Genomic DNA, 11,348 nt, shown 5'->3' with positions numbered 1-11,348 from the left:
TAATAAACACTCTCCTTTCACTTATATGACAAATTAGATCCCTTTTCTTAACTACTGTTCAGGCCCGAGAAGGTGGCTGGTGAATAACATGGGGAATCTGAATGCTCAGAAGCCCCTCCACCCAGTTATCACCTTTGTATCGTCCAGGGTCATTCCATGGGCTCTCTGTTCAGTTGGTACACTTTCTTACTTGGACATATGTTAACATTTCTAGACATTTTTCCAGTTGTGAGGGGTGGTAAACAATTTGGAGATGTTCACAATTCTGGTTCTAAGGACATCAATTCCTCTGTCACAGTTATTTTTTAGTTTCTGGTCCTTATTTTTGACATCTAGGCAGATTACCACTGACATAAAGAAAGCTGAAGATAGACAGACCCCCCTCCCCCCCCCCAAATTTACCAGGCTCCTAAAATTCTATTTTGTATCTAGGAAGAACTTTCTATTTCCTAAAATTCCTTCATTTCTTTAAGCTTTCGATTTAAGAAAGCTCTACAGGTGACTCAAGGGACATGACAGAACAATGTCAACAACTGACACAAAAATGTAAGTAAGAAGCCATGAACTCATAGGCAGGATCTAGGTCTATGCCAAGGGGCCCAGGCTACAGGGCTCTGGGATGAGGAAGAGGAGGGCAGCTAAGGCTCCTTACTCTTCATCTTGCAGGGTCCCCTCCTCCTCCTGGATCTGCAACTGGCTCTTCACCGGGGCTAGGTTCTCGGTCTTGGCGTTGTAGTTCCGAAAGCAGACATTGAGCTTCTCGTCAAACTCGTTCACGAGGTCCTCCATGGACTTGAAGCTGATGATCTCAGAAGAGAAATTCTCCAGCTCAGACAGGGAGGGGTCCTCCAGATGGTGGGGAGACGAGCCATAAAAACACCGGGGCTTCTCCTCCCGTTCCTCCGAGCAGCAGGGCCGGAGGTCCTCGAACTCTTCATCCAGACTCACCAGTGGGGCCTCCATTCTTACACGGCTGCACCTTTCGGGGTTCGTCTATCTGGAAGAAACAGACGAGCTAATGTGAGTTTGGACTGGGCTTCTGGGCCTGCTCTGCTGCAGAACCGTAATCATATCCCCGCGCTCTGTGTCTCTCTAAAAACAGAGTCCACTTTCCTGGCGTCCATCGCTCCTGCACTTGCTCATGATTAGGGACTTAAGGAGTTCAAATCTCACTGTCTGTACGAATAGTACTAACCCAACAGAGTGCACTTGAGAGACATACCTGCTTCCAGTTCCCTGCTCTGAGACTCAAAGCATAGCAGCTCAGTGCCAGCCCCTGGACCACACTGCCCAGGCTCGCACCGTCCTGCCCCTTGCCAGCTTCGCCCTTAGCAAGTTTCTTGCCTTCTCTGTGCTTCCTTTTATTCTTCTCAAGACAGAAACAGGAACAGGACCTACCTCCAAGGGTTGTCATAGGAGTAAACACAAGGAAGAGCTTAGAGCAGCAGCTGGCGGACCATAAATGTCAATACTGTTCGATGCATGGCCACATCCTAAGCCATGTGCTCTGAGCACCGGGAGTTCTTCATAACTTATTGGATGGCAAAACCTGACCTGAGCTAGCTCATCTGACAACTAAACCTCATCTACAGGATATAAAAGCTGCTTACGGTTTTAAGTTATCCCACTTAGTGTGTTTTGCTGCAGAAATATTAATTTTTAAAATTATAGATTGTTGCCCCGGCCCCCAAGGGATGCTATGCAGAATGTGCACTCTATTACTGCCTTCCCAAATTTGAGATAATCTAAATTCTGAAACATGCCTGGCCCCAAGGATTTTGGATAGGAAGTCATGGACCTGGATATTACTACCTTCATCGATAAATAACAGACTAATGGAACACTAAGAGAGACTTTCAACAAGCGCTTGAGTTTTTCCCAGATACAGAGCATATGTCTGGGGCTAGAGGAACAGAATAAATGATCTATTACCCTGTAAAAGACAGACCAGACTACCACTGTGTAGTTCCACATTGTTCCAGAGCCAAGAGTCCAAAACCATCATCTTGGACACTGAATCCCAGAAGGATGCAGGCTCTGGCCCCCCTTCCTTTCCCAACAGCTCCAGGCCTTCTTCACACATGGCCTTCAACTGTGACTTATCCATCCGTGTTTACCTCCAAGCCCTTCCCAAATTTGAATCTAAATTCCTTGAAGGCACAGACGTCCTCTGAATATCCACCCGGGCTCCTAGAACACACTGCCCTGTGGCTAGGCAATCAATCAATGTGTGCTCATTGAAAAATGATCTTCTCACCCCACATACAGTTTCTCATTCTCAATTTCAGGAAGCACACACACCAGTGTCCATCACACCCTTCTCGACACACAAAACTTCCTTCCTTGTAGCATAGAAAGGCAACCCAACTTTTCTCTCCTGTCTCTGTGATTTCTGATCCAGTCAGATGTTTAAATTGGAGCCACTGTTTGAGGAGAACCAAAGAGGCATCAAAAACTACAGGTTTTGCCCTAGGGCTGCCATTCTCCATCTCTGTCTACAAAGCTAAAACTGTTAAATAAGCGAAGAACAGGGCGTGCCAGGCCAGGACATGGACAGTTCTTCCTGGGATTTTACAGGCGTTGTCAGCTAGCACAGCATCACATCAAAACATATTCTGAGTATTTACAGCTTACAAGGGCAACATGATAGGACCTTAGAATACAAAAAGAAAAGCAGTATGTTATCCTGGAAAGAACACAGGCTTAAGAAACAACAGACCTGCCAATGTTTGGGTCAATGACAACCATTGTGGGTCCTGATTACCTCATTTGCTACAATGAAGATGTTGGTATAGAGAGCTAATACCTTTGGAAGTTAATTTTAATAACATATTAACTTAATAATTTAATTATAATATTTTAATAACATTTTATTTAACCCAGTATATCCAAAAATATCACCATTTCACATTGCAATCCATATTTTAAAATATTAATGACACATTTTACATTCTTTTTTCATACTAAGTCTTTGACATCCAGGGTATACTTTATATTCACAGTAATTCCCCATTTGGATGAGCCACATTTCCAGCACCCTAAAGCCACATGTGGCTAGTGGCTACCATATTGGACAACACAGCTATAAAGCAATACACAACTAACTGTCAGTCAGGGATTCTTCATCTAGTGTTGACAGATCCAAGGGCTCACTGAATATAGCTATACTTTATTTGATGCATTTACAAACATATCCGGAGAAGGAAGCCATAGATTTCTCTACATTGCCAAAGGGGCCCATAGCACGCAAAAGACTAGGAATCCCTTAGTGCCAAAGTGAGTTTAGAAAAGATCACAGAGTGCAACAGAGAGTAGGGGAGGTTTTCACTGATTCGGGGTTTGTGTTGGTGGAGGCCGGACTCCGTGATGGTGAGGAGCCTGGACTCCAGGTTCCCATCCTGGTCCTTTCACTTCCTAGCTCTGAAAATTTAGGCAAATCATCAGCCTCTTTGTGCCTCCATTTCCTCGTCTATAAATGAGATTTAGAATAGTACTAAAGCTGAAGGTTACTTTGTGGAGTAAATGAGAGCATCTTTGAAATCCAAGCACAAAGCATGAAATACGTAGTGTCCAATTAATGTCAATGACTTTAGGAAAATGAGAATAATTTAGTTACATGGAAGTGTGGAGTGAGAGTGCTCCAAGCGAAAGAAAAACAATCCTTGCTAGGACATTCTATGCTTCCAAATGTCTATCAAATGAGAGAACTATTGCTGAATGAATTTTATCACCGTTTTGGCTAAGACGCCGTATTTTCAATTCATTTTGTGAAAGCCTTTTAAATCCTGGGTCCCACTGCAGAGAGACAAGAAAGTTAGCCAGCAGCTGTTCCAGAAATTTGCATTTCCTTTAAATGTGCATGCTTCTCTAGGAAAGAAGGGGCATTGGGAGGAGTAGGTGACACCAAGGGGGTGCTGATTTGAAAGGGCACAATCTATACTAATTAACCAGCAACAAGAGGGCAATCTAGGACTAAGACTGAGTTTTGAGTGTTGGCAACAGGAAGATTGTGCTGAAAGCACTTATCCTCAGCCCTGGCAGGCTCTAGAGAAATGGATTCATCCAGAAGATTGCAAAAGAAGAAATGGCTATCACAGTCCTAGAGTTCAGAAACACGATCATAATCCATAATACAGCCTGATTTCTTTTAATCAATTCACTACCTGAGAGCCAAGAAGCTCTGCATGAATGGCCAGCTGGAGATGATGCTAAAACTGAAAGCCTGTGCTGGGAATCAGAAGTCACTCAACACCCAAACTGAGCCCAGCACTTGTAGAAAGACCCCAGGCTGCAGCAGAGGAGACGAGAGCCAGGCATTTGACTGGCCCAACCATGGTCTTGAGGAGGGGTCTCTGGGTTGGGGCTGGCAGCCCTTCTGACATGGCGCCCCCTTCTCTCCTTCCTTTAGCTCACCTTGTTTTGCTCTTCTCTCTTGGTAGGGTGCCTTTGCCCCCCAAAGGAAATGTCCTACTCCTGTGTCCTGGCAAGCCTACCCTGGTCTTCATTCGCAGCTCACCTCGGAGGCCTCCTCCCCTTGAAAGCTAGGGTTAAGATAATTCATTGCTTATCCCCTTTCTCTATGCTTCCAAAATAAATTTTGTAAAAAAAAAAAAAAATACATGAAGAATGGCAGAAAGAAGGAACCATAGAAGGGTTGTCATATCTTTTTCTCTTTGTCATAGAACAGAATACAGGACTATCGGTTGATTATGTCCTATAATCTATTCCACTTATTTTGGCTCCCAATAGGTAGTGTAATTTGGAAAAGAAAAGGCGTCTGAGAGCTTAACAGAGGCCCAGGAGGAAACACATAAGCCTCTCGTGCAGTATAAAGCAGCAGTAGCCGCAGCTGGGGGCCGCAGCACACGTTTCCAGTCCCTGCTTTGCTGAGCTGAGCGGCGTGGAGCAGGGCAGCCGAGAACGCACCAAGCCTGCACCCAGGCCCCTGCCATCTCCCCCTCCTCACCGTTACCTGCCCCAAAGATCCATAGCTTCTGCGTGCCGCCCTTCCCCCCATCCCTAGAACCCGCTTTCCGCGATGCACCTTCAGCTTCCCTGCTGCTACCCAGCAAGACCCAGCGGTGCGCACGGCGGTGCCAGCTTCCCGTTCCCACGCAAAGAGTGTTTCATTGCCTATCAGCAGCAGCCCCTCTGCGGTTCTGCTTCCCCGCTTCCCCCCTCCTGCAGCTCCATTCACCCTCATCTCACACTCCCCCTACCCCCGCCCCCGGGCTGTCGGGGTAAATAACGGCTCCTCCGAGCAACACAATGGCTGGCGCTCCAAGCACGCTGGGCTCGTCCCGCAGGCCGCGCACAGGCTCCGCTGGCCCCTGGACCAAACCAGACCGGGACGCAGGAGTTCCCGGAGGGGGCTGGGGGTGCCGATCGTCCAGGAGAGAAGGGGCAGGCACGCGAGCATGGAGGGCTGGGGTCGCTGCCCCCACCCGGGCGCCAGAGGCCCCGAGCCCACAGGGGGCGGCGCGCCCTCCCCGCGCTGGTCCTTCCCCCGACCTGTTCCGCGGCCCAGCCATCGCTCCCCGGCGTCTGCGGCAGCGGCCAGGGTGCTGACCCTGCAGGAATGCCCGGTCCCGGGGAAGGCCTGGCACCCCGGGGAGGGCACGGCGAGGGGCGGCGCAGGTGATTAGGGGAGAGACGACTCTGGGGCTTTAAGGTGACAGACCGGACGGATAACGGTCTGGAGACGAGGCCCCTGCCCACGGCTCCAGCCCCACGGGGCAGCGCCCCTGCCTCCCCGCCCCGGACCGCGTGCTCGGCACACGCGCGCGCACACACTGGAACTCACATACTCACACACACACACGCACCCCGCACGGGCGCGCTCACACGCACGCACACTGTCACACTCACACTCACTCACACACACACACACCCCAGGCCCGGCGGGGGGCCCGCGCTCAGACGCTGCCCGCGGCGCCCCTCGTCCCACTTCCCCGGCCTGGCGCGGCGTCCCCGCTGCGCTCCCGCCCCGCGCCGAGCGGAGAGCGCCAACCTCCCCTTTTCGGTTCGGGTTCCAGGACGGGACGCGCCGGGGGCGCGGGGCTGCGGCTCTCCTAGACCTGCGGGGCCTCCTCGCCACCCCGTCCAACCCCCCCCCCCCCGCGGCCGTGCGTCGGTCCGCACCAAGGTCGCCCCCCGCGACTGCACCTGTGCGGGTCCCGGAGGAGGGAGGCGGGTCCCGGGGCTCAGCGGGACACCTCCATCCACGGCACTGCCGGAGCGCGGCGCGGGGCTGCGGCCGGGCAGCGGCGGCGGCGGCGAGCTCCCCTCCGCCCGCCCTCGCCCCTCCCCGCGCTCGTGCCCGCGCTCCGGGGGCGCGCCCGCGCTCGGGCTCCAGCCCGCTGGCACGCGCGGGACCCGTGCGTCATCTCCTTGTTAGCATTCACAGCCTCCCTTGGAGCAGGTGGCCGCGGTTATTAATATTTATGAGTGAGTGTCCCCCCTCCCCCTGTGACACTGGCCTTTCTGCTTCCCGCAGGAATGTGCAGAAATCCCAACGCGTGCACGTGCGGTAGCTCGGGGTTTGGAAATCTCACTGGGCCTGACGCTGTAAATTCTCCAGAAAAACTAGGCGGTGGCTGAGGGGATGGGCAGGTGATGCCCACTGACACACTCCGAGGATTCCTGGACTTGCCGGGCACCCCATTCAACTCTACTGGGACTGAGGTGGGCAAGTGGAGAGATGCCACCCGCCCCACAGCCCAGGTCAGACCTCAAGCCAAAGGCGATAAACGCTTTTACCACCCGAAGATGCAGAAAGGGAGCTGGATCCAGGCTAATAAAGCTGAGCGAGGTTTCTGGCCCAGGAGGACTTGTGATGAGGCTGGTTCACCAGGCGATATAAGGAAGGCCCCTGGCGCGTTATGAAAATCGACTACATTTTCGTTTACCTTGTCCACTATGCATGAGCCTGTGCTGATAGATGCTTTTCTGTGAAGTCTAATAATCCGTGAAAGCAGACAAAGAAAAGTGGGAGAACTGCAGGTATCCGTGGGAGGCACCTGGACCAGCGTGTCTGCTTGCAGAACCCAAAGACTCAGTCAAATTAGATGAAGTCAGAGAAAGGGGTGGGAGTCTGATGGCGAAATGCCCCTGGGCAAAGCTAAGAACATCAGCTGAAAGCAGCAGGGAGTCTTTCCCGTGCTCATTTTTTTTTCATTCATTGCACGGACATTTCAATTATGAGAAAAAGGCAAAGCGAGGAAATAAGGTCCCGATGAAGGAAGAGGGAGAGCTGGTCACTCTGCCCCCCTGAGATCAGGATGGGCCCAAAATTCAATAACTTGGTGCCTTGTTAAGACAATCTTAAGAAAGGAACACAGCCTGGCCGGGTGTGGCTCAGCAGTTGAGCATCACCTAAGATCCAGGAGATCACAGTTCGATTCCCGGTCAGGGCACATGCCCGGGTTGAGGGCTCGATCCCCAGTAGGGGGCATGCAGGAGGCAGCCGATCAATGACTCTCATCATTGATCGGCTGTTCAGTCTCTCTCTCTCTCTCTCTCTCTCTCTCTCCCTTCCTCTCTCTGAAATCAATAAAGATAAATTAAAAAAAGAGAAAGGAATACAGAACCCTAGAAAAATTAAATAAGATAATTCGACATACATTAATAGCTCCTGTGCACAATCCATGTAAAGCTTTGGTACAGGACCTAGCATATGGTAAATGCTCAATAAGTGCGGCTTGCGTGTTGTTGGGGTTTCAGGAATCCTCCTTTGGGCTGATAGGTGAGCTATTCCCACCTCCCCACCTTTCCAATCAGAGGAAGTCTAATTTTATAGTTAAACATATAAAGTTTCTACAGTTTAAAAAAGTTCCCAAGCCAATGGTGCTCCCGGTCGACAAAGTATAAGGGCTTTAAAGAAGATATGAAGTGTTTTAACAAATTTCTATGACTGCTGTGTGATATTGAGGGAGAAGCAGGAGTTTTGTCTGGAAGGTCACCTAACTTAAATCAGGGCTCCTCAAGCTTGGCACTACTGGTATTTTGGGCTGGGTGGTTATTGTTGGGGGCTGTCCTGGGTGCTGCATGAAGCTTAGCAGCATCTCTGCCCACTAGAGGCCAGTGACACTGCCCTCTTCCCTGAGTTGTAACAACCAAAAATGTCTCCAGGCTTCATCAGGTGACTCCCAGGGTTGGGGAGGGGGAATTACAAAATCACCCCAATTGAGAACCACTACCTTAGACATAGGCATAGGTCTTTAAGGGGTAAGTGAACATTCTGCTACGACAGGGCTACATGTGACACAGAGGAAACTAACAGAGAAAAAGTTGGGTATGTACAAAGGCACACACATGCCTTCAACTAAGAAAAAACTAAGGCTGGGTCATAGGTACAAACGGCTAAGTTGTTGGGGATACAGGGCAAATAATTGCTCCTGGAATCACACCAGTACCATTCTAGGGACTTAGTTTAGTCCCTGAACTGAACTTATTTTAGTCCCTAATTTACTTAAATAGAATCAAAATGTCTAGTCCAACCACCCACCTGATACAGAAACCAATATAACGTTTACACACAGTCTTATTTAGACACCTCTAGTGATGAGAAACTTGTTCCCACAGGGCTGCCCAGTCTTTTTGTTTTGTTTTATTTAATGGTTTAAACTAGAAATGACTTGCTAAGGTTAGAAATTCAGTGACAGCATGGCATGTATTGTGTTCATCCTATTTGACCTTCCTTAGAAGAATCCGTATTGAAGAAGCCAGTTTTCCATGACATTCTGGAAATGAGCTGCTGAATCTTTATTGAAAACCTGTGTCAATCACAGCCCAGTAAATAAAGATGAGCTCATACCTGCTAACATTCTAAGACTCCTTAACTTTTCCATCACTGGTAGTTCTCAAACACCAACACGCAACGCAGGCCTATATCCATCTCTACCCTCAATCTCCAGGGTTGATTGAACTCCCTCATTTGTTTTCACAAGGGAAATAGAATATTCCCTATGCTTCAAAATCCATTTATAGCCATCTAGTCTGCAGGTAATTACTCCCTGCCACAAAGCACATGCACCAAGAACAAGACCATATTGCTTCCTTTTTTAAAAAAATGTTTTTATTATGTTTTTATTGATTTCAGAGAGAGGAAGGGAGAGAGAGAGGGAGATAGAAACATCAATGATGAGAGAGTCATTGATCAGCTGCCTCCTGCACGCCCCCTGCTGGGGATCAAGCCTGAAACCCCGGCATGTGCCCTGACTGGGAATCGAACCTCCATCTCCTGGATCCTAGGTCGATGCTCAACCGCTGAGCCACACCGGCCGGGCAAGACCATATTGCTTTCGAAACAAATAAGTAGTATTGTAAAAACTGGCAATAAATCAACCCCAGAATAATTATAAATTCCAAAGTAGTTGTCTCTGTCACCTGATGAAAAAATGGCAAATAAAGAAGAAGATCCTCAGGACAGTGGAAAGTTCCATAAGGGTAAATGTGACAATTTTTTTTTTTTTCCTGTAAAGAAAAGAACTGACTATTTCAGGAAAGGAGAGCCAACAATTTTAATAAGAAAAGAAAAATGGTCCCCAGGGTGGGGGATGCATTTAGACCTTCAGTGGCCAAAAAAGGAAAGCTGTTCTTCTCCTGGTGGCTACCTAGTGATCTACCAGCACCGATCAGCACGTGCTCTGGGTGAACAGGAGCAGGATAGGTTTCTTGCTGTCTCCTTCTCTTAACAGGAGATAGACCCAGAGTCATGTGGGGAGGCTGCTCTTGACATGCTTTGGCTCCGAGAGCTATCTTTTAGGTTAATTTTTGGTTCTTTGTGAGACCTGCAGGCCAAGCAGGGACATCATCTGCATAAACCCCTGAGGACTGACTCCCACTCCCCTCGATGTCCTGGAAACTTCTCTATTTTCTGCTGTCCCCCAGATGCCCTGGTATTCAGAGATGTGATGGATTATGGAGTGAGGTCTGAACTCATCAGGGGCTTCTCTGGACCATCCAGAGAGCAGGACATCTTTCCTCCTCTCCTCGGCGGGAAGGAAGGCTGCTCCCTTCTCCCCTCTCTACAGAGCTGCCTCCCTCCACTTCCATCCTTCCCCCCACTGCTGCTTGTCACTGAAGCTGCCAGGTTGCCATGCCAATAAGGTTCCCATGGTTACTAAGAAGAGCTGCTGCATTCCAACAGGCCGGGTCTATCCACCAAAGGAGAAAAAGCAGACCAATATTGCCCCAGGGCAAAAAAGGACAGGGAGGGATGTTTCAGCCCAGGGAACGCTGGAGGACAAATCTTGTTTATCCTGATGTCTCCAGGCTGGACCTGGGACCAAATCTTGCTGCCTCCTCTCAAGTTCTCTATTCCCTAAACCGGGAGGGAGGCGCCTGGCACTAGTTCAAGTCCATTGTTTTGCTTAGTGTGGAGTCCAATAGGCACCACATTGTGGAGATCCTGTTAATATGTAAATAGACTAATACATCGGGGGTCTTTGTCTAGCTAGAAAAATTGCAAAATGCAAAACAGGCTCTGCTGTCTCCTCATTTGGATATCTTGTCTGAGAAACTGCTTTTCTCCTTATGGTGTTCCTCCCAGGTTGAGGAGTCTAAGCCACATCACTTTTTTTTTAAAAAAACAACAACAAAGTTTGCTTTCTCTCAAATATAAAGACATGTATTTTGATGTAAAATTCAAAAGTAAAGAAAAATTTTTTAAATCATTCACAATTCCCAAATAAAAATATTTTTTTCTTCTTAAAATACAGTTTTTGGCCCTGGCCTGTGTGGCTCAGTGGTTAGAATGTCTGCCCACGAACGAAGAGTTGCGGGTTTGATTCCCAGGCAAGGGCACATACCTGGGTTGCAGGTTTGATCCCCAACCCCCCAGGGGTGAATGTGGGAGACAACTAATCTATGTCTTACTCTCTCCCTCTCTCCCCCCTCTCTCCCTTCCACTCTAAAAATCAATGGGGGAAAAAAAGTACATGCTCTCTGGGTGCCGTGTACTTTTTCTTTTTCCCCAGGTGGCTCACTTCTTCTACCTCTGTGACTTTCTAAATAAACTTTCACTTATATTTGAGTTCTTGGCTCTGAATTCTTTCTTAGCCAAACTTAAGGACCGAGGTCTAACATCCGGTGTTATTCACTGTTAACACCCCCAGCTCAGCACACCTTCCCCATGTTCTTTGTGGTTACCTCTTGTGATAGTTCCCAATGATGAAAATGTTCTTCCCTGTTCAGGGAAAGCACCTTTCTCATGATAAATTTTGTGACCTGATTTTAAGTAGAACTGCATTCAACTCAAAATAATCAATAAGCCAAAGCTGTGTATTTTGGGGTGGTACGTTCTGACCTACTTCATTGCTCTTGAGCTACTTATAAATAGTAACAAA

At 48.7% G+C, this 11,348-nt stretch overlaps 1 pseudogene across 1 annotated transcript; it reads right to left on the bottom strand.

Annotated features, from left to right (window-relative positions):
- Nucleotides 1-648: 648 nt before the first annotated feature.
- Nucleotides 649-6,257, bottom strand: LOC148090784 (fasciculation and elongation protein zeta-1 pseudogene; annotated as a pseudogene). Its single transcript, XR_015716203.1, has 2 exons — nt 6,166-6,257; nt 649-997 (listed from the first exon to the last, which is right to left on the bottom strand). The product of XR_015716203.1 is annotated as a fasciculation and elongation protein zeta-1 pseudogene (transcript).
- Between the last annotated feature and the right edge of the window lie 5,091 nt (nt 6,258-11,348).

Source organism: Miniopterus natalensis, chromosome 20, assembly GCF_054644295.1.
Source record: "Miniopterus natalensis isolate mMinNat1 chromosome 20, mMinNat1.hap1, whole genome shotgun sequence".
Classification (NCBI taxonomy): domain Eukaryota; kingdom Metazoa; phylum Chordata; class Mammalia; order Chiroptera; family Miniopteridae; genus Miniopterus; species Miniopterus natalensis.
The sequence above is the reverse complement of the archived record's forward strand: the minus strand, read 5'-3'. Positions and strand labels throughout refer to the sequence as shown.